Consider the following 20781-nt stretch of genomic DNA (forward strand, 5'->3'; position numbering starts at 1 on the left):
GAACATGCAGCAATCGGTCCCCCCTCCCCCCCTCCCTGCACCTTTCACCCAGATTCGTGTCATCCAGAACACGTGCCTCCTGTAGAGCAGATTTGGATGAGGCGCTCCCCTTTTTTGTTGTTCTTACAAATACCAAAGATTTTTTTTTTTTAAAGAGTAAAGGAAGAGCAAACCCAAGCCCTTGTCAGCATCTTTCCCCTGGAGACTCAGCGCATGCCCTGTCATGGATAGGATGTGATACTCGCGAGGCGCTGCCCTGGTCATGGTGCTCCAGCCCTACTTCAGCACCGCTGATGTCTGTTTACTTAAGGGTGGAAGAACAGGAGGCTCCCTGAAAGGGCAGCAGTACCTCCACCAAAGGGATGACACAACCACAGAGGGAGAATGCCACTGCAGATGGTGTGTAGTGCCACCACAGGCGTGTAACGCCACCACAGGTGTGTGGTGGCGCCACGGGTGTGTGGTGGTGCCACGGGTGTGTGGTGGTGCCACGGGTGTGTGGTGCTGCCATGGGTGTGTAGTGCCGCCACGGGTGTGTAATGCCGCCACGGGTGTGCTCAGAGCCCCTCTTCCTCTCCTCCCTGTTCTCAGAGCAGGAACTCTTTCTTCCTCATCTCTAGCCTTCACCCTGTGTAAGGCTAAAACAGGAGACAACAATGTGGATTAGCAAATTGGCATGCGCACTTTAAGCTCCCCAGAATCTGGCTCTGGAGCCCCCATTACAGACGCAGGCATGATTATCTTAGCGTGTTCTCCAAGATTCCTTGTCAGTGATGGGCTGGCCCCTGACCCTCTGAGAAATGGAGCAGAAAATGGCAAAAGAATCCGAGGTGAAGACACCATGTTGTTAAGAGTAGAAGGAAAGCACATCATTGGAGACAGCTGGGGGTACACATTTCCAGGCCCCTCCGAGACCCAAAGATTCAGCCATTCAGTGTCTCTCATGGCATCAGAATGCCTGTGGTGGGGTGCTGGAGAGAAGGCTCAATAGCTAAGACTGAGTGTGCCCTGCTCTCGCAGAGGGTCTGAGTTCAGTTCTCGGGACCCATGCTAGGTGGCTCACAACTGCCTGTAACTCCAGCTTTGGGGATACTGTTGTTCTCTTCTCGTCTCCAAGAGAACCCACACACACGACAGAAACACACACCTAAAAAATAAGAGATAAAATCTTCCAGAAGATGTGAAGAACTTCCTGTGGTGAGAACGGCTAATTAGAAGTCTCCCCCAGGAGAAGACAGTTGCTGGGGACCCTCTATATGTCAGTCACACCGGCTGGCTGTCTTGGTGCCAGGGGCTTCCCTTGTTGGGTTCTGCTCTTCCCTGTTTTAGTCTTTCTTCCCCGTTGGCTGTAGATTTAGTAAACCCACTCCTTCATTCTGTTATCCAAGAGTCAGGCTTTAATTGCCATGGACTTTGTTCAGCTTTTTCATTCATTACAGACCAGATTAATAATACTCTGAGGGTCATCAGTTTTTAATGGCACAGGGTCTCATACAGTCTGGGTTAGCCTGGAACTCACTGTATTGCCAAGGATGACTTCTAACGTCCAGCTCTCTCTCCTGGAGTGCTGGGGTTATAGGTGCTTCATGAGCCGCTGGGAATCAAATTCAGGATTTTGTTCACACAAGGCAAGCAATCTACTAACCCAGCTACTTCCCCACCCCCTATCATGATATTAGATTGCTTGAGTTTTAAAAAATAACTTAGTATTCACCAAAACTAAAGACAAAACCCACCCAGAACCATAGTCTATGTGACTTACAGTTTGGGTGGTGTAACGTTCACTCCCCTTTGAGAAATTGCCAGGATCAGTATACATTTTGCTATCCTGTTATCATCATCCGATTTAGGGGCAGTGAGAACTTGAGAAAACGCCATGAGCTAGGTGCCTCTCACCTCCTAAGATGGATCTCTCAGGCTAGGTAACTGAGAGGCAACCCCACGCACAGGGTTCCTTTGCTTAGAAGACAGCACTTTATCCCTGCAGTTCCTAGCAGAGTCAGAGTCCCTTGTACCAGTGGACACCTCTCACTGCCTCTGCACCACCCTGGAACATTCAGGGTGCATTAAATTAGATGATTGTGGCTATTGCACCAACCCCTCCGGGGCATCTTCTTCCCTGATTGTGGCTGCAGCACCAACCCCTCCGGGACATCTTCCCTGATTGTGGCTGCAGCACTAACCCCTCCGGGGCATCTTCTTCCCTGATTGTGGCTGCAGCACCAACCCCTCCGGGGCATCTTCTTCCCTGGATCCTTTCTATAAGCCCTCCTCCCATGATCGCCTTTCATCCTGTGTCTGTCTTCACTAATCTCTGCTCATCCTTTAGGATCTACCTTAGTCCTCTTTAGTATGTCTGCTCTGGCCCCAGTCACCAGCACCCACATTCTCTCCAGAACCTGGGCGTGACTCTCTCGTTGTGTGAACCATGTCATGCTTTGTTTTTAAGTTTGTGTGTCTGTTCCTTTGTGAGTCTATTTATCTATCACCTGCTGCTGGCATAAGACCTGACATCCAACAGTTTCTGAAGTACATGTGTACATGAAGAACTGGTTTCTTCTGCAGGATTTCTAAAAGACCAGAAGGTGGCAGTATGGAGCTAAGGGAAAAGGGTGGGACAAAACTGGCCAATCTAGCAAGAACTAGTCTCTCTCCCTCTCCCTCTCCCTCTCTCAGTCTCTGTCTCTGTCTTTCTCTCTCTCTCTCTCTCTCTCTCTCTCTCTCTCTCTCTCTCTCTCTCTCTCACACACACACACACACACACCTCTCTCTCACACACACACACACCTCTCTCTCTCTCTCTCTCTCACACACACACACACACACACACACACACACCATGCATACACACACGCATACATGCTCCAGGATAAACTTTCAGTTGAGTTTTGTTTCTCTTTTCCAGTAGAATTTAGGAAAATGAAGCCATTAAAAAAAAAAAAAAACCTGTGCTCAACAGAAACACCACACACCAAAATACTGGATTTTGGAGCACCCTATGAAACACACGCCCTTCTATTTCATTCATGTAAGTGCCTGGAAGCTGCTTCCCAAACGGTCCATTCAGCCCATAAACCACTGTCCAGTTTATAGTCGATTGTTTATAGACTGAAGGGGTTATTGCAGGGAAGTGTTTACTCCTCTACTGTGATCCTACACCCCCATCTCTCAGTGTGCCCTTCTCTTAAGGTGTTGCATTTACTCTTGTTCAATTTCACACCCCTCACACACACATCAGCGTTCTAATCAGCTTAGGACGCCACTCACGTCCAGGTTCTAAATAAATCCAGGCTGAGACCAGGCCTTTAGTTCAGCGATGTCTGGGCATGCGCGCCCACCCCTGCTGGTGTCCCGGCAGGCTCCTCTGAGGACAGGCCTGAGTGTTCTTTAGGTAACTGCCTAGAGACAGCGCCAAGGATTAGCGACTCCAAGGCAGAAACTCTGGGTCAGGGACCTAGCAGGGCTGCCAGGGTAAACTGGAGTTCAAATGAAAGTAGATTAGTTAAATTTTTTTCCATGTGTCATCAAGGTCAGTCACCCTACCTGGGTAATAAAGGACCCAGCGTCCTGTGATAAGAGGACACTGTTACTACCCCTAGGTCGAAGGGCAAGGGGAGAGAAGAGAGTTAGCAAAATGTGGCAAGTGCCAGAATCATAAACGAGGTCTGCCAACTAGTAGCAGAAGCCAAAAACGGGAGAGAATTGCTCTTCAAATCACTTGCCAATAAAAGCCAAACCTACTCCATAAAACCTGACTGGGTCTCCTTTCAATGAAGAGAAATAAGGTTGTGTTTTCAGGCATCCTTTCTATTATCACCCCGACCCCTCCTCTTGTGATAGACCCCACAAGAACTTCAGGTCGGCGAAACGGCGATTTTCCTCATGGTCATAAATACAAACTGGGCATTTTCCCCTCACTCTGGCCGGCAAAATACAATTGTTACTAGGCTGAGTTCAGGCTGCCCAGCCCAAAGCAGCTTGATCTCTTTACCACCCTGGGAAGTATTAGCATGAAGAACACACAGGCTTGCTTAATCTCAAAACTAGTTTGCAGCCCCTTTGCTCAAAGCAGCCACACAGACTCTCCATGACGACGACCGGGAACTAATGGAGCAAGCGTTCGGATTTGATAAGCTGCGTTCTACGGGGAATTAGAGTAAACATGAAGTCGGCAAAGTGCTTGCTCTACCTTCCCTCCTACAAGCGCGTTAGGCATCTGTATATGAACAAGTCTGGAATCTTGATGAGGCAGATGACCAGAACGAGACGCTCTGTTTCCTCAGCGAGGACGCACACTATGAATGAAGCACTCTTGGGACCCTTACCCAGCAGGCACCGGGTTTTACATCATCTCGGGTCACACCCACACTCCATGGTGTCACTTCTTGCTCTGAAAGGTGGAAATGAACGGCCTTGCTCTTTGACAAACAGGGCCGGAGCCTAACATGCTGAGGGGTGGGACACACGCCCGTGTAGACATGTGGGCTCCAGAGGGGAAGTTAGATCTAACATGCTGAGGGGGTAGAGCACACGCCTGTGTAGGCATGTGAGCTGCAGAGGGGAAGTTAGATCTAACAGGCTAAGGGGGTGGGACACACGCCTGTGTAGGCACGTGGGCTCCAGAAGGGCATGTTAGACCTCTCTTCTACATTCGATACCTGTGCTTTGGAAGCAGGGTCTCTCACTGAACCTGAAACTTTCTGTGTTGTCTAGGCTGGATGGCCAGCAAACACCTAGGCTCCGCATTTTGCTACTCCCAGTACTGGGGTTATAGGCAGATGCAGCCATGCCTGGCGTTCGTGGGAAGGATGGGAATCTGAAGTTGGGTCTCCTTGCTTTCACAGCCAGCACCCTTATCTACAGAAAATCTCTTCAGCCCTGGAACCTGACATGTTTTTATGGCAATCACTTTGAGTGTTTGTTTTGAGATAAGTATTTTATACAACACCTTTCAGGTTCTGGGACCGCACAAGGCTGACTATGTTCCATTTTTAAAGGTTTATAGCTATTACAGGCTCCATGCTGATTGACATTGAAGTCTATTTTGGATCTAGTACTGGCTGTTTTTTTTTTCCCTCTTGAACCTTATATCTACCACCTGTCTTAGAGAAAGCCAAGAACAAAGTGCTTTGTATCACTAACCATCATTAAAGTGCAGTGAACTCTGTGAATGATTAGCTCAGTTTTCAGCTACCAGAGACTTAAAAACACAAGACAAACCACCAAGACTTGCTTTGTTCCACTCCGGCAAGGATTCCCAAACTGAGGGTTTGTGCCTGAGTTAGGAACCCGTGTAGGAAAGTGAGTTCTCTCAGGTAAAGCAAGTGGACGTAGGATTTAAGATACCCGTGCCAGCCTTTTTATCCCTTTTTGGAACAAAGCACAAGTCATTTAAGGAGTCGTAAAAGGAATATTTAAAAGTGGTGCAAAGTTCTCAATTAACTCAGAAAGTGGTACAAGGTTCTCAATTAATTCGGGGCTCACCTTAAGCAAGCCAAAGGAGCTCTTTGCCTTGGTCCCAATGGAATGAAACTGTTGCCTGGGCAGGGTGATAGCTGCCTTGGCCTTTGGCCTCAGTTACTTAACTATGAGCAAAACGGATGGTAGGAGAAGTCTGAGGGGATTTTCTTCTGTTGGGCTTTGTGTGCAGCAAGAGAACTCGCCTTCTTCTCCCAGGTGGAATGTGGGTTTGGCTAAGAAAGGAGACATTTCTTATGACCAGAAATTGGGACCTACGAAGGCAATGTCTTCTCTGAAAGGACAGTGACGTGTGGAACATGTGTTCGCAGCTCTCCATTGGGGCTAGGGGCTCCCTTCTGCTATGAATCCTAAATGTCTACTGTGTGCCTCACTGTAGCATCCTGGAGAGAGAAGCTGACTGCCGCACAGGCTCTGTGCCACTTAGCCTCCCTTCCACTAGGAGGACTGAGGGGGGGAGATTTCTCAGGGGTCCTGGGGGCTGCTGCAGGGTAAGGTGAAGTCAGTGCTCAGCGGCCAGAGCACTGAAAGCGAGAGTCTACTTTTTGAGAGGTGCTGGCTGCTTCAGTTTCTCCAGCCTCCAGCCACAGTATGTCCGGTGACTGCATACATGCCAACTCAAGCCAAGTTATAAATGTCCAGGAGCACCACTATTATTGTTTTGCTTTGCAATGTTTCTGGTTTTTGCTGTTGTTGTTTTTTGTGTGTTTGCTTGCTTTGACAACATCTTATTTTGTGGCTCTGGCTAGCCTAGAACTTGCTATGTAGCTCAGACAGGCTTCAAACTCATGGCAATCCTCCTGCCTCAGCCTCCCTGCTATTGGGATTATAGACATGTATCTCTATGGCTGGTACTGTGGTAGTCCATGGGGTACCCAGATCCCAAGAAGGTCCTTTTGGAAGGATAAATATCTCAATATGTCGTATTTCTGTTTGTGAAAAAGTTCCTATGCTCATAATACTTGTTTCCCCTTAAATTTCATATTTGAAACCTTAATCCCCGAAGTAATGGTGTTAGGGAGATGATTGGCCCATGAAGATGGGCACTCCAGAGGGTCAGTGATGTCATGAAGAAGCCCGAGGAATCCCACTCACCTCTCCAAGCATATAAAAGTGTCTATGTACAACCAGGAAGAGATCTGTCGCCAGCCGCTGAGCGAGCCTGTCTCCTGATAGACGACTTCCCAGACCCTAGGGTATGAGAAACCACTTTCCATTGTCTGTGAACCAACAGTGTTCCCAGTACTGTTCCACACAGGCGCTGTCACCTGGACAACGCATATTGAGAGGAGAAAGCTCTCAGGTGTGTCCGTGCGTTTCTCTTTACTATTACACTTCTAGAGTCAGAAAGCGGGGGTGGGGGGTGGGGTTCAGACCACTCTGAAACCTGGGGATCTTACAGGGCTTACCATAACCGCAGCTGCCATTCTCTTGGCTGCCAGGCCCAAGGACTCACCCAGTGTCTCCTACTTAAGAGCTTGACGGCTGCTTTGCAAAGAATCCTTTCGTGGGCCGTGGTCCAGAGTGTAGTCTGTTTGCCTAGGACGGCACTAGCTCAGGGCTGAGATTCCAGAATTAGCACTTTCCATGCTCCTGGGAACACAGAATGAGCAGGATACCACATTTAAAGATCTCATGAACGCCAGAGTCACCACGCTTTCCCTATGGGTAGAGATTTACAGTTCCACGCTCCATCCCCTTGTTTGGCAAAGTGTGGAAAGCGGTAGAACGGGAAGGCTAACTGGACTCCTGGTGGCACCAGTAGGCTCTCACACTGTCTTGTGGTGAAGCCACACAACAGTTCTCCCAGCATAGGCTAAAAGATAACAGACCAGCGTGCGGAGGGACTGAGGAACGAGGAAGTGATCCGTGAAGAAGGGCAATCCCTTCCTCAGCTTTGGTTTTGGAGCCTTGTTGCTCGCACAATGGGACCTCTGATTTTGCCACAGCCCTAGTTCAGATTGACAGGAGGAGGAGATCAGTGAGCCTAATGAAAGTCTGTGTGAGGAGGGGAAAAAGAAGCCAGGGACAGCCACACGAGGGCTCACTGTCTTGTCAGTGTTAACTGTGTATATGTGCGGAGCATAGCAGGGATTTGCTACCTGGGCGCAGCACGTAAGGATGAAACGAAGGTGGTTACCACTTTCATTTGCGAAAGTGTGTTTTCACCAAGGATATCTTCACACTTAATTTACACAAAACAACTCTCTGGTGTGCTCAATTTGTGTGACAGGGCAATCCCTTGCCACTTGTCGTTTTACCTCTGCATCCACTAACCCTCCCAGCATGTCCCAGTGGCCAGCCTTCTCTGTGCCTTATAGCCACACAAAACATAGAGCCAGCCATGGTGTGTGCCAGGCTCGAAGAGATTCTGTCTAAAAAGCAAAGCAGACCAAAGGAAGCGGAAATCTGCGGTGCAAAGCTGATGTCCAACTGCTAAAGAAAACATTTTGAAGCTATAAGTATAGAGAGATAGAAATGACCTCAAATTTATTCAAATTCAACCTCCTTGTTTATAGAAGGGGTGGGTGCGGGCAGATGAAAGACTGGTGGACTCAAAGCAGAGACAGAAGCCCATGGCTGCTTCTTAAAACGCAGTTTCTTCTCAGCCTTCCAGTGGTCATTCCACTTCCCAGAAGTCAGTGTGTCTTGTCCTTGTCAGCCTTTGGAACAGAAGGAGCTGTTCTCAGCTGGTGTCAAAAGGCCAGAGAACAGTGTGTCCTCTGCAGCTCCCCAAACAATTTAAAATCTCTGCTTAGGAGTCCCCTAGAAGTCGTCCATTGAGACCACCCCTCCCATCCGGTGCTGGACTTCACCCCACTGCGGTCTGCAAAGGCATTGCGTAATTTCTTCTCGAGCCTCTCCAAGTCAGATAAATCATAGTTCTCCCCATGATGGCACGGAACAGCTGAGAGGATAAGAAAGGACACACGTGGGCATGAATGGAACGGTGATGTAGAAATGAATTCACCCAAGGAAGAATGGTCAGTATCGCTTCAACAGAGAAAGAAGGTTCCACGGGGTTTGGAAGCTGATCCTGACGTTAGACACAATGGCCTCTTTCTAGGTCCTAGGTCTCACAGGCTCAGAAATAGGTCTGATGGACCCAGATCAGCCTTTGCTTGCAAGCTGAAGGTGACTTTCTGTATTGTCCCTGAGCTTCTTTCTATACAAATGAACAGCCTACCTGGGCGGAGGCAGGTGCATTGCTGTGAGTTCAAGGTCAGCCTGGTCTACAGAGTGAGTTCCAGGACAGGCAGGACTGTTTCACAGAGAAACCCTGTCTCAAAAAACCAATAATAATGATGATGATGATGATGATGATGATATAAACAACCTAGTTTCTGTGATATCTTGTCAATTATGTCTCTTCCGCTGTATTTACACTCCTTTTCTCTCTGGGATTCCAAATACACACATGGTACCTCTTGGCTTTGCTCTGCCTCTCACTAATGCCTTTGCCATTCTTTCTTGTATTTCATTTGAGATCATTTTTAATTTTCTTTTTCTTTCAAAATAAGTTTTTCTTTTGAAGCAACATCTAGTCTGCCGTTGACTGAGAATATTTTTATCTACATGTCTGGAAGTTCAACTTGGATACTTTCCTTATTAGAGTAAAACATTATAAAATCACCATTCTAATCATTTTGGATGGGGAGCTCAACAATGCTGCCTTTACTTAGATTATTAAAACACACCTCCAGAAATCTTTATCACAAAAGACTAGAACAGTGTGTTTTTGGAGATTATAATCTATTTACATCATTTTCCCTTTCCCCTTCCTCCCTTCAAACCCTCCCACATACCTTCCTTGCTTCCTTTCAAATTTATGCCCTCAGTTTTCATTAATTGCTGTTATATACATATATGTGCATATATCTTCCTAAAACATCCTGCTCAACCTATATAATGTTACTTCTCTGGATATGTTTTCAGGGCTGACCATTTGGTATTGGATAACCTATTAGTACGTTCTTCCTTGGATAAGACTTTCTCCGGCTCTCTAGTTCCCATTGCCTCTAGTTCTTTGTGTAGGGTTGAGGCCTCCTGGGCTTTCCCGCCCACTTCACCATGTCCGTTGTTGTCCTTGTTCAGCTCGTGTTTGGACAGTCATGGTGGGACTTTGTGGGTGTAGCATCTGACATGACTAGGAGACACAGTCTCCCAGCAACCTCCCTGATCCCCTGGCTGTTACAGGCCCTCTTCTACAATGTTCCCTGAACCTTAGGTTCAGGAGCTGTGTTATAGATGAATCAGTTGGAATGGGCTCCGCAGCTGTGCCTTGTAATTATATTAACTCAATGAAATGTATGATTTGGAAGTAATTTCTTCTCATTCGGGGGTTCTTTTTCATTTTACTATGTCCTTGGATAAGCAAAACTTTGTTTCCATGTAATATCATTTGTCTCTTGTTGCTTTTATCTCCTATGGGCTTGATGTCATAGTCAAGGAATGGTTGCTGGTCAGCAAGTTGACTTGAAAGTAAAGGCATTACTTACAAGTCTGTTGACCTGGCTTTGACCCCTGGAACCTTACACAATGGAAGGAGAGAACTGACTGCTGCAGGAAAATTGTAAGCAAACGGCCCAGTTAAATGCTCTAGCGTAATTTAGATATGTTAACTGGGGCTGGGGTTTATGTCAATTTGCAGCAACAAATTCTTTATGATCCAGGAGTATTCGCCCAAACAGCTGCACCTGCCACTAAAGCGTGGAAGGCCCTACCTAACAGGGCAGCTGGAGACCAATTATCAAAAGGTCTACAAGGACCATCTGAACCATTCCAAGATTATGTAGATAGACTGTTACAAGTAGCCGGTAGATTGTTTGGAGATGAGACAACAGCCATGCCTATGATATAACAACTTGTATTTGAAAATTCCAATAGATACTGTAAGGAAGCATTACGCCCTCACAAAACAAAGAGTTTAAATGATTATATCAGGATATGCAGAGATATAGATGGGAATTTCATTCAAGACCAGGTTATAGAAGCAGCTATTCAACCTTGGAGAAACATAAGAGGATCGGAGGCCGTAATTGTTAACTGCAGAACTCCTGGTCATTTTCGAAAGGAATGCCCACAGCTGATAATGAAGGGAAGGAGGAAGCCTGGCTTGTGCCCTAAATGCAGAAGGGGGAGCACACTGGGCTAAAGATTGCTTCTCTAAAACAGATATAGATGGGAAACCTCTGCCAGGTACCATTAATCAACAGCAGGGAAACTGGCAGAGGGCCCTGCTCCAGGGCCCCAAAACCTCAGTGTATGGAGCAATGACTGCGGGACCACAGGAACGGTACCCCAGCAGAGGCCGTGTCCAGTTCCTTCCGCAGAGAAATCCTTTCTTCACTGAGGCATCTTCCGAGGCCGCAGCTTCATCCTCCCAGTCGGTGGGTTCTTCCAGTCTAAACTCAGTGCCTTCACCCACAGAAGAGGCACTCGCCGAATCTGACATGCTCTGGTCACTTTTGTCACCCTCCTCCTGATGTGTGGTTGGCATGGTGGCAAAACTCAGAGCAACCATCTTCACCAAGGTTAGTTCTTCTATTTTCTTTGGTTGTTTTCCAAACATCTTCCTTTTTTTCATATACCAGCGGAACATCCATGAGAGTCAGTTTCTTTAGAACATTTGTCACAGGTGCTATAATCTTCATCCCCTCGTTCACTGTCACAGCTCCTTGCCCCTTGGAAGCTAATTTCTCACATAGGACGCTATCCAGAGATAATTTAAATATCTAGTCTTCCTTTTTAAAGCAAGTTAAGAATAAATTCTTGACAAGTGTCCAATTTTTCAGGTGGTAAGCCTGTTTCATCTTGGCCTCATAGGCCTTGAAGGCTGCTTCTGCCTCCTCGGCCTCTCATTAAATTCATCACTTTTTCCTCCATTTGGGAAAAATCATCTGCCCGCGAGCGTCTGAGGGCCATCTCTCAGGGGTCCCCTACTTCCCGACCTCGCTGATTGGCATCCAACCGTAAGGGCTACATTACTCTCGGTACAGTTGCAAGCTGCTGTCCCGTACACGAGCTGGGCAAGTGCAGATCACCGTCCTAGACAACCGCTGACTGCAAGACCAGTACCGCAACGACTGCGGAACCGCAGGGACGGTACCCCAGCAGAGGCCATGTCCAGTTCCTTCCGCAGAGAAATCCTTTCGAATTGCAGACCATGTCGGAGCCACACCAGGGAGCTCAGGATTGGACCTCTGTGCCTCTGCCAGAGCAGTCTTAACCCCACAAATGGGAGTGCAAGCACTCCCTACAGGAGTATATGGGCCCTTACCACCGGGTACCATGGGACTTATATTAGGCAGAAGCAGTACCCTGTTAAAGGGGATCCAAATACATCCTGGGATCGTAGACGCAGACTATCAAGAGGAGATTAAGGTTATGACATCTGTCCAACCAGAGGTGGTGGTAATTCCTCAAGGTGAGCGGATAGCACAATTAGTGTTGATTCCCAACAAGGTTACCAATAATAAACGAGCCCGTGGCAATCAAGGGTTTGGATCCCCTGGAACAGCTGCTTTTTGGGTTGCACAGTTAAATGAATGGCCCCAATTTAGAATAACTATAGAGGGAAAAGGCTTTGATGGTATTTTAGATTCCAGGGCAGATGTATCCGTTTTGTCCTTAAAATATTGGCCAAAGGCATGGCCCTTGGAAGAAGGTACTGTACGGCTGCAGGGAATAGGTCAAACTCCTCAAAAAAGTTCAAAAATATTGAAATGGCATGATGAAAACACGAGGGTTTTTTCCAGCCATATGTTCTTCCCAGCCTGCCTGTCAATCTATGGGGACGTGATCTCTTAGCAGAGATGGGGGCAGTCTTAACAACACATCCTACAAAGGTGTCCCCCCCGGAAAGCCACCTTGGTGATGAAAGCTATGGATGGCTAGCCTGTTGGCTAGGGTGAGAGGAGCTGTTTGTGTTTTTCCTCCAGGAACGGATAAGCCCATTTGGGTACCAGAGCGATATATTCGGGCTGTGGAAAATGCTGGGAAAGGACCCTGTGATGGGTCTGAGAATGACACCCTTCATTCTCTTAATGAGCCTCCTGGTGAGTCCCAGTCAAGCGGAAAGCACTGTGTGAAGCCTGGTAAGGAACCCCCTTGTGTTGATCAGTGAGCCAAGCTAGTTCTTTGTATTCATCTTTCTAGTCCTCAAACTATACAGCTGGAACTGCTTTAAGCAATATGGTGATAGAACAGGCTTCTATTAATCAAAAGGAATCCTATACAAGTGAGTGTAGTTCCTATCTTTCTCTTTTGGAATATTTCTCTGAGAGCCCAGGCACTATTTTAGTTTTCTTTCTCTTTTCTCTTCCTTTTGCAGTATGGAATAGCACCTTTGGGGGAAAGATATTCTTGTTTGTTCTTTCAGAAACTGTGGCCTGAGCGACTGCTGGGATGACCACTCCAGTGCTGCCTTGTTGGTTCAGGTACCAGCCATCATATCACTGCCAATTACCAAAAAGGCTAAGCAGACTGAGATGATCCTGTATCGAGAGAAACGAGATTCTGGAGAGACAGCTGCAGTGATTGCTGTCATCGTGGTGTCTGCTGCTGCAGCCATGGTTGAGGACTGGCAATGGCACAAACATCGTTGGTGTCGGACACCGTGGATAAACTGGTGAGACAAGTCAACGATGCTCTCCAGACTCAGAATGTCCTGAGTGTCCACATTAAATTTGGACTTTCAAATTTAAATCAAGAGACTGCCCTATTGTAGGAGCAGGTGGACTTATGACTGTACAACAAATGTCTCGTTCACACTTATCATTCCATTTGTGTGACATCTGTTAATAGTGCTAATGCCTCTTATGTGGTGAAACAACTCAATGGTTACTGGAATAGCCCTTGAAATGTGACAATCAGCACACCAGATTGGAACTGTTTAGCCAAAGGGATGGTTGAATACCATAGCCCTAATGGGAGGCTGGGTCCAGTGGTGATTGGGGACCCTATTGCTGGCAATCAACGCCTGTTGCCATGGGCATTCATCTCTGAATTCTGTGTAAGATCAGACAACCCATAAAAATGCAGCATATGGTCACTTAGCAAGTCCTTCTGACCCTGTTGGCCAGGAAGGTTTGGTTGCAAATACTGCACCAACAATGAAGATTCCTCCGTAGACGGGCAACTTCTACAGAAGAGGGCCCGCCTAAGACAGGGAAGGGGCCTCCCAAAGATGGGTAAGAGTTTACTCTTCTGAGATGACCTAAGACAGGAGGGTCTTCTGTTTTATAAAAAAGGGGGGAGATGTTGGGACTAATGAGTCCTGGCCTTCAGTTGCTTTTCCCTCCTAGAACCTTCTAATATAAGTTACTAGAAGCTGTGCCTAGTTAGAGGATCAGAGGATCACCTGTTGACCATTAACTGAAGTGTATTTAAGTCTACATGGTGTTAATAAATATGGGCTTTCTTGAACCAGCGTTGGGAGCTGCGTCAGTCTGTTTCTGCATCTGAGTTTTCAACCTCTAACCCCTTTCCTGAAACTCGCAAACTGGGTGCCAGCGCACAGAGTGCAGACACGGGGGCGCGGTGTGCAGCAATTGAAGGTCCCAGCTGAGATTTTGGCAGTCCAGGTTTGTGTTGGACTGTGGACCCCCAGACCCTGAATTTTCTGTAAACAGCTTGTTTTCCTGCAGATGCTCTGAGCAAACAACTTGTTTTCCTGTGCTTGCAGCTGCTCTGAGCACAAGACCCTCAGGAGTCCCTGATGGCAGGAGAGTGGTTTCTGCTGGGCTTGCAGCTCAGAGTTAGGGCGTGGCCATTGGTCAAGCAGAGCCTATATAAGCTGCCCTGGAACACAATAAAGCAGGCATTCTTGTTTCAAGGATGACCTGTGTCTGTCTCTGTGTGTGTGTGTTTCAATCTCCAGCCCCTTGCCCTGCTCGCGAACCATACTAAAGCACATAGTGCATAGAGCAGGCATAGTGCGCTAAAGGTTTGTTCTTGGTCATGTGGTATACAGTATCACTAATAATGATGAAGTATTTGGTTTACTTCCCACTAAGTGGTCTTGGATACTGAACAGTAATGGCCTCGTGGATGCTGAACCTAACCTTCCCAATGTGAGAGCACCCCCAGAGACTGTCTGCCTTAAGGCCCTACAGCCACTCTTTAGAGATAGAAGTTCTGATAGGTTAGAAAGAAAGAAAATAGCAACCTTAAATGCCACAAACATTAGACATCGCAAGGCAATCACTGACAACATGCTTAGGGCATAGCTATTTCCTCTGAATCAAAACATTCCATTGGAGTCAGGAAGTTGGCTCAGCGGATAAAAGTGCATCCCATTCAAACCCAAATAACTGAATTTTGATCCCAGAGCCCTAGGCTTGAAGGAAGAAGAGGGCTCAACACCACCTCCATATGTGCCCCATGACATGTGTGCCACTCACACACTATGCTTGAGCACTCATGTGTGTGCATACCCAACAATAATTAATGAAATAATTTGTAAAAAGACTCAAGAGGTAACTAAACTTATGACGCTCAAAAAGCTGTACGTTTTGCATTCCACTTGAGTACTAACCCCCTGTGCATTGATCCGTGAGTCTCATTCTTCTGTGTGTAGTCACTATGACGAGGGAGGGGCAGCCTCCCCCTACAATGTGCCTGGACAGCCTTGGTGGAGGATAGTTGATCATGAATGGGTGTGCTGATTTCTGGGATGCCTGTTCTCTTCCATTTGTCCTGGCATCTACTTGCATGCAGTTGCACGCTGGTATTTGTATGTGTGTATTTGGATGTGTGGGTACATTTATGTGTGTATGGACGCTTGTGTGTGTGCATGTATGTGGGGCCAGAAGGCAACTTCAGATGCCTGTCTCCAGGACTATCCACCTTCTTGCTGTTTTTGTGTGCTGTTTTACTGTTCAGAAAGTCTCATATTAGTCCGGACCTTGCCAAGTAAGTTATGCTGTCTGATCAGCATGTCCCAGTAATATGCCCATCTCCACCTCTCTAACACACTCTAGATGTTGTCATTTCTTAATGTGGGTTCTGGAGACCAACTATGATGGTGAGTTATCACCCCACCCACGTACTGTTTTATATCTGTAGCTTTGTTATGCATTTTGGAATCAGGAAATATGATGTCTCCTACTTTGTTCTTCTTTCTTGAGACTGCTTTGGCTATTCGACATTGCAGAGTAAGTCCTGTGTATGTTGTGAGAATTGTGATATGGATTTCATGGACTCTGCAGACTGCTTGGTCGCTGTGGATATTTTTGCTTCATTCTCCTGGCACAGCCATGTAGCTCAGGTTTCCTTAGAGGAACGGGCATGATGCATAATTTTATCTTGCATGGTTTAATAAAGTATATCAAGGACTGGGCACCTTCTGCAATGGTTAAACAGTTAAGAGAAGCAACCTGCGATAGGTGAGACTATCACATATTTTATTTGTTCATAAAAGATAGCAAGAGCTTATACTCTACATCCCGAGTCAAGTGAAATGATCCTGCTTGTACTGCCTGCGTTACTCTCTTGGTACAGTTCACGCACCGCTGTACCGTTTGTGAGCTGGGAAAGGAAGGGCCTGGAGATTGAAAGAACACACAAGAGACCTGGGTCATTCGAGAGGAGATGCCCTTTATTCAGACTTAGGAAAAACCTTATACATCTAGCTGCTGCACAATGGAATTCCCCCCAGGCAGGTGGGAAATTATCACACCCAAAGTGGAGTAAACAACGCCCTATAGCTAATCACCAGGCAGGGCAGAAGGAGCCCAGGATAGCTGGGAAATGCAACAAAATGCCTGGCCAGAAACTGTCCACAAAATGAATCCGGGAGGAGGGGTAGACCCATGGGCCCTACACCTGCTGACTGGGCACTCTAAGCCCATCTAACGTGCCTTGCAAATACAAGAGGACAAGAGCCCCCTTTCCTCTCTTCCTGGGGAGAAGTCAAGGTGTCCCAACAGGGACTACATATAAGAACCTTTCTATAGCGCCATATTGAGCTAGCAGCAATTGGCACTCTGAATTTCAGTTTGGGGGTCATTAATAAAGAATGCCCATTTTTAGGGAGGATTGGGCCCGGTGGAGTGTTAGCTGAGCTATAATTCTCTCTGCACCACAGTAAAGTGTGGGGACAGCACTGGAGTTGATTAAACTGTGATTTATAATTTATGTATATAGAAAGTGACAGACCCATTTTGCCACTGGGCATGTGTATCTTGGTGTGCCCTGACCTATTATGTCTTTGTTTCTCCTGCTTTCTTGACCTAAATACAGAGCTCATAATACTTTTTATTAAAGCCTTTTGTATGAATACAAGTACCTTACGATCCCAGCTAAGCAGCTTTCTTAAAAATTCAGTTTTTCAGCGGTACACGCCTTTAATCCCAGCACTCAGGAGGCAGAGGCGGACAGATCTCTATGAGTTCAGGGCCAGCCTGGTTTCCAAGAGCTAGTTCCAGGACAGGCTCCAAAGCTACAGAAGAACCCTGTCTCAAAACAACAACAACAAAGTTCAATTTTTTCAGTTTTTTGCTTATTTGACCTTGTTCAATATGTGCTTCCCTTTTTATATGTGTGTGTATGTTCACATGGGTGTGGTGCATATGTGTACACGAGTTTTTAGGGGTCCCAAGGTCAATGTCGGATGTCTTTCTCAATCACTCACCTCCTTATATACAGAAGTAGGTTATCCTGTTAGCCCCAGAGCCGCTGGTTTCGTTCATCTGGCTAGTCCGCTTTCTCTGGGGAATTTACACCTCTGTCTCCTGACTGTGGATTACAGACAGGCTGCCACGACCACCAACTTTCACTAGAGTTCTAGTCTTCAGGCTTGCATAGCAAGTGCTCTCGCCACTAAGTCACTCCAGAGCCCTTCCTGGCGTCCCCAAGACAATGTTTAACTATATCTTCTTCTTCCTGCCATTTAGTTACTTTAAATCAATGTAATCCAATTTTAATTTGGTTTTCAGAGCATATGACTCATAATTTTTGCCTTTTGGAGATGGGATTTTGGATCATGGCCCAGTTTTGCATTTTGTAAGCCTTTCATAAATATTCAAAAACAGATAAGAATATTTGTATAAAGCATATGCAGTAATTTAACTTCTGCCTTATTAATTCAAAATATTCTTTGAATATCCAGCATGCACAAGCTTATGAAGAGTGCTCATGAGTTACTTGGGGCTCTTGATAGAAAGTATGTTGAACTTCACTAGTTCTTCTGGGTTTTCTACTCTTCTCCAACTCTATTAGGCTCGAGGGCGATGGCCAACTGTTGCTCTGAGACCCTCACGCAGAGTAACAAGAACATACCTGAGCCATTATTGGCTGTAGCCTATCCTCATGAGTGGCAGCCTTCGTGTATCCACTCCGCTCCCATAAATTAGACTGGTGCTTCCCAAGCCCTGCTGTTTATGATTCTCACTTCTCAAGACAGCATTGTGTAACGCTAGGAGATCTCATTTGCAGATTTTCTTTAGTCTTCTCTTTTTGTCGGGTTTCATGCTTCCTTTAATACTCTACAGGGTGAAATGGTTCTGATTGTTCTTATTTGACTTTGTTCAATATGTCACACTATCACAATAGGGCTAAATAGATACCAGTTGAATGGAGTTGTCCTCTCTTTTTGCTTTTGACCTTTGTCGTTTTGTTTTTAACAAGGCCTCCTTGCCCCCACTGACTTTGGCTCAAGGTTTTTTTTTTTTTTTTTTTTTTTTTGATGTCTTAAGTTTGTCCCACAGATGGATGACAGAAGAGGTGTCAGTTCTGTTTCTACAGTTTGCTTTCTTATTGCAGAATATTTTAGCCATGTTTTTGTTGTTGTCATCGTTTTGTTTGCTTTCATCAACTTGACACAGTTTGGGAAGAAGAACCTCACGGAGAAAGCGCCTCCATCAGATTGACATGTAGGCAAGTCTGTGGGACATTTTCTCGATTGATAATTGATGTGAGAGGGCCCGGGTCACTATGGGTAGTGCCACCCCTGGACAACTGGGTCGGGGCTCTATTCAAGAGCAGACCCAGGAAGCCATGGAACCAAGCCAGTAAGCAGTATTCTATAATCCCTGCTTCAGTTCTTACCCCCAGGTCCCCAGCTTGAGTTCCTGTCCTAACTTCCCTCAAGGGCGGAGTGTGACCTGACTCTAATTCAGAGTAAACCGAAATAAATACTTCTCTCCCCAAGCTGCTTTTGGTCACAGTTTTTTTATAACAGCCTATAATAGAAACTCTAACTAAGAAAACAGCATACACATTTTCCCAAAGTCTTTTATGCAAAATATTACATTCATGGAAAACCATGGATGGAGAAGGGAAAGCGGTGATGCTGGGGTCTGGCTAGGAAGAGCAAAATACTTCTAAAGAGCTAAGAGGACTGCTCATTGTCAGTTGAGAGAGGGCCAGATTTCTCACTGGTCAGTCATGTCCTTCACTTTGAAAAGACATACAGAGAGTGAAAGGAAAAAGCAAATAAAATACTTCCCTATTTCTTTTGGCACCATAAAATGATGGATACAGTGGACACAGTATGCCTCAAAGAGTGTGTTTCTCAATATAGATGGATAATCCACCCTGCCTGTGGCCTTCACTCTGCAGGTGCCGCGTGCAGTGATTCTGGTTTTATTGTGAGGAGGTGGCGGGCAGATAGCCTAATAACGTGACTCCCGGAGTTATGACACTTCTGTTTGTATGCAGATTATGATACTTCTGATCAAGATGCCCAGATTAGCACATGCACTCCAAAGCGCAGCTTCCTCTCTAGCTACCTTGTCGGCTGTGGTTGTCTGTCCCGCAGAGATGCACAGTCTCAGGAGACCTTTGCTTTTCTCAACTTAAAATAATTTACTGTACATGATCTCATCCAGCCGCAGAAGCTTTGTAAACAAAATGAACAAAAGGACCCTCAAAGTGCAATAGGAACGGTTTATTTTTCCAGGAAAGTTTGAGATTCAGAAAGTCTCACAGAGCAAAGACCCTCACATTGTCAAAAGGCACAGTTCTTAAAATTTGTGATAGTTTATGAAATATTTTGCCTCATTCTTTGTCTTTTGCCTCGGTCCAGTTAGCATGTTCCAAGGAAACTTTAAGTCACAGAAGGATTATGTGAACCCCCTTTCTTCCTTTACCCCCCTCCTCCTTTCGCTCTTTCTCTCTCCCTTCACTCTCTCTTCCTATTCTTCTTAAGATGAAATCTTTGGAACTCAAACTGTGCATGTGGAAAGGTTTTGCCTGGACCATGGCCACATGGAAGGATAAATGCCACTTTTCTTTTCTTTTGAGGGCACACAGGGCAAATGTGTAAAAACAGCTGCACACGATGGTTGTGTGTTTTAGCAGCGTACAGCATGTCTAGACTGCTAACGATCAGGATCTCCTTTTGCTCTTCACACGTAGCTATGTGGGCAGTGTGGGCTACTCAGCAGGACCCCGCCAGTACACCTGGAGTCCACGATGACAAGCGTAGCATGCAGAAGGAGAGGAAGCAGATGTTTGTATTCATCAGCAAAATGTCCTTCTGCTCTGGGCAAGGCAAAGAGAGAGATCTGAAAAACACTGGAGTTTTCTATCCACTCTATTGAATCGAAGACCCAGATATTAATCCTCATACCTACGAACACCTGATTTTTGACAAACAAGCCAAAAATATAAAATGGAAAAAAGAAAGCATATTTTACAAATGGAACTGTCATAACTGGATATCAACATGTAGAAGACTGCAAACAGATCCATGTCTATCACCATGCCTAAAACTCAAGTTCAAATGAATCAAAGACTTCAACATAATGCCAACCACACTGAACCTCATAGAGAGAAAGTGGGAAGTACACTTGAACTCATCAGCACAGGAGACCACTTCCTAAATATAACCCCAGTAGCACAGACATTGAGAGAAACAATTAATAAATGGAACTGCCTGAAATTGAAAAACTTCTGTAAAGCAAAGGACACAGTCAACAAGGCAAAACGACAATCTACAGAATGGGAAAAGATCTTCACCAACCCCATATTGGAAAGAGGGCTGATCTCCAAAATATACAAAGAACTCAAGAAATTGGTCATCAGAAGAACAAATAATCCAATAAAAAATGGAATACAAACCTAAACAGAGAACTCTCAACAGAGCAATCTAAAATGGCTTAAAGACACTAAGAAAATGTTCAACATTCTTAGTCATCAGAGAAATGCAAACCAAAGCAACTCTGAGATTCCATTTACACCTATAAGAATGATAGATCAAATTGTCATCAGATCAAAAACACTGATGAGAACTTATGCTGGAGAGGATGTGGGGTAGAGGGAACATTCCTGCATTGCTGGTGGGAGTGCAAGCTGTTA

General features: G+C 45.9%; 1 long non-coding RNA gene across 3 annotated transcripts in view; it reads right to left on the bottom strand.

Annotated features, from left to right (window-relative positions):
- Positions 1–280: 280 nt before the first annotated feature.
- LOC130889316 (uncharacterized) overlaps positions 281–20781 on the bottom strand; it is a 154701-nt gene continuing 134200 nt past the window's right edge. For all 3 annotated transcript variants that reach the window (XR_009058541.1, XR_009058542.1, XR_009058544.1), the window contains 2 exons: positions 6935–7071; positions 281–638 (listed from right to left, as the gene is read on the bottom strand). This is a non-coding gene — a long non-coding RNA (uncharacterized LOC130889316). The remainder of the gene's footprint in view (positions 639–6934; positions 7072–20781) is intronic.

This window comes from Chionomys nivalis, chromosome 18 (assembly GCF_950005125.1).
Source record: "Chionomys nivalis chromosome 18, mChiNiv1.1, whole genome shotgun sequence".
NCBI lineage: Eukaryota > Metazoa > Chordata > Mammalia > Rodentia > Cricetidae > Chionomys > Chionomys nivalis.